The sequence below is a fragment of the Triticum dicoccoides genome, chromosome 2B, assembly GCF_002162155.2.
Source record: "Triticum dicoccoides isolate Atlit2015 ecotype Zavitan chromosome 2B, WEW_v2.0, whole genome shotgun sequence".
Classification (NCBI taxonomy): domain Eukaryota; kingdom Viridiplantae; phylum Streptophyta; class Magnoliopsida; order Poales; family Poaceae; genus Triticum; species Triticum dicoccoides.
Window position 1 is genome coordinate 726,014,010 of NC_041383.1, and position 3,120 is coordinate 726,017,129.

Below are 3,120 nucleotides of genomic sequence, written 5' to 3' on the forward strand. Positions count from 1 at the left end.
TATATAAATTTTTATGTGTTGAAATTTCTTCGAGTCGTAGCAGGCGTCCTTGACTTACCCAAATGGAAAGAAAACAAGAGCTTCAATGAATGCCAAAGAAAAAATAGATTTAAGTTAAGTCTGAATATAACATGCCTTACAAAATCAATCCTCACATGCTGAATGTTGATAGAAAATGTGTGCTTAGTTTCTTTGATTGACCTTTAGCACAATATACTGGTGGAAGTTAACAAAAGAACATTTAGTGGAATGAGAGCCCCTGCCTAGCTTACTAAATCCACTAATGTACTTCACATAGAAGTTTACAGTTCTGAACTTAGTTTTAAATATTTATCAACCCTTCTAATTTGAATGAACTGCAATTAATTTGAGGTAAATTAAAAAAAAAACTATGTATGTAAAAGATTAACATGAACAATATAAGCAATTGGTTTGGATCCTAGCTAATGACAAAAGTTATCATCTCAGACTCAGGGTTCAAATGTGGGTATTTCTGCATCAGAACCATGAGCTGCCTGATATAGAAGACTGGACAGTGTACTCCTATAGGGATCCTCCCCTCTCCTCTTCAGATACTTGATACAACTCTCCACTTCAGATTTCACATGCAAATAGATGTGTTGGGCCTTCTCTTTATCTCTTAATTCCTTCTCCCTCCCTATGCAAAAAAGTAAACCAATCGAAAACACAAGAAGCAAAACTAACAAGACATGGGCTCTCTGAAATACGCCTGCATGCATTCTGACTCATTTTTTGATTATTAAAAAGGATAGCAGGGCAGCGTATGTTGACTTGCCACGAGAACATGTAGATATCTTTTCAGATTACTATTTGCTAGTGCAGCTGGTTACGTTTTGTTTCAATAGGCTCCCCAAAGATGAAGTAAAATCTTCCTGACATTTTTGGCGTAAGCACTACATGATGCATATCTTTCCTCTAAAATTGGAGCACCATAAGATCATTGTAGTCTAACAACATTTGAGGTGAAAAACATTGTTTCTAGACATCAGATTATCAAGGGGATAACATAGTAAGATAACATATCTTTTGAGGTTGCACTTGCATCACATATATCGTCTTCTCCAACCAATCCAAATGGTATTATTGTTGCTCCAAACCATGATGCCATCTACAGAAATTCAGACTACTCAGACCAAAATAGCTTGTATTCCTCTCCCTGTAAACAACTACATCACTTTCCAGAACAATTGATGTTTTTACTGTCTACTAAGATATATTATGATCTCTATACCAAATTATTACCTTAATATAAAGAGTGTCGTGCACGCCTCCTGGATACAGCAAAATGAATTGCTTCTCTGAAAAGAGAAAAGAAGAAACGTAGGCCAATATGTGCACCATGACAAATTCAGAATCTATCCATCATTTGAAATTCAGATTTCAGAATCTATCCATCATTCTGAAATTCAGATTTCAGAAGGGGGTGGATGGATGGCCGCAAACCAACGGAGCATTGACCATCGACTGATGCATCACAGGCGATGTTCTAGACATTTTAGTGCCAACAGGCAGCGCAACTATGAGCACGAACACCTATATATTCTTAAATTAAGACATGCATTGTTTGCCTCCTAAGAGGGAAAAATTACCTTCTTGCGGTGGCAACTCTGCTCAACATGTCCTAAAAGTCAACAACACAATAGAAAGAGGTAAGTTTGCAACCAACATTCCTATATAGGTCTTTTTATCTTTTAGCCAAATGTAATATCAGCGGAATGCAAATTAGGGACACTATTATAGGAAAAATATAGGTCAATATGCCAACTGCTAGACATGGACCAAACACAACACTATTTATCAATCGGCACACCCTGCTATTAATGCAGGGTTATAATTCCAGCAGAGATTCAAAAATATTAAACAATAACAAATATTATCTTGGGCAAACATCTAGTGCTCTAAAGAACTACTAATCCAAGATCTGCCATCTCAAATACACAAATTGATTTCAAAAGTAGGGTAACAACCATGTATATCTATTAATATGTCACTGAAGGAAACTAAAATTTACATACAACCATGCCTTGTATCTCAAAAGGCACTTCTAAAGAACACAACTTTTAATCTACAAACATATGCTTGAACATGTGAAAAGGCAAAAAAATACCTTCTTGCAGTTGCAACTCACCATCTTTACATTAAGAAAGGCCGAAAATACCTACTCCGACTTTATGTGCTGAATTTGACTTACGTACATTTAGCTGCCTCATCACTTAAATGTTGAAGTCCATGCTTTCATTCAGCTCAGACCTGCAGGCTGCACATGACAGCCAATTAGAAGAGAACAAAGAAGCTCCTGTGCGCATACACATCTCCAGTGTTGTGTTCTTCTATTCGCCTTAAGCAACACTTATGCATACAATTTGTTTGCCTCTCAGAAACAGAGACCTAAGGAAGAGAAAGAATAACCTAGTCGAAGCATACCTGCAAGCCAATGAGGAAAATTAGGTTTGCAGTGCTTGGTGCACTGCGTCGCATGCCCTGGAGGGCCATGACAAACAAGGGCTAACCACCCCATCTCCCGTGCAGCTCCACCCCAGTGCGATGGGAGCGTCGCCCCTGCTGCTTCTTGCTCTGGTCGCCGGCCACGCTGCTCCTTCCCCCCATCACCCGCCTCCCCTGCTCCTCCACCCAAACTATGAAGACCCAGCTGTGACGCTACTCCTCAACTTTGCTGCCCCACCCCTCTTCCCCTACAGATGTGACCCTTCTCTTCGAGGATAAGCCGACATGCGGGAGGATCCGGCATGATCTGGTTGAGGAAAAGGAGGAGAGGCAGCCCTGGGCAGAGGAGAAGGGGCGTGGCGGCAGCGGCAAGAGAGGAGAGACGAGGCATGAGTAGCTTTCTACCCGATTCCACCGCGTACAGAGCATACGGGACCCTGAAGATTCTTCTCAATGTAACTGCAAAACGGGCCCACGAGGAAAGGAGCCCCACACGTCATCCGCTGTAGCATGAAAGACCAATGTCCAAAAGAAACTAACCACGGGATTTTTGACAGCACTGTAAAATCAGGCCAACGAGGCAGATCGTGCGGCCAAATCCCATGTGCGTCGCAAATGCCCCTGAAATGGCGGGTACTCTAGCAGTGTTTATAT

The 3,120-nt window shown here is 41.1% G+C and overlaps 1 pseudogene; it reads right to left on the bottom strand.

The window, feature by feature from the left end:
* Nucleotides 1-253: 253 nt before the first annotated feature.
* LOC119368492 lies at nucleotides 254-2,809 on the bottom strand (annotated as a pseudogene).
* Between the last annotated feature and the right edge of the window lie 311 nt (nucleotides 2,810-3,120).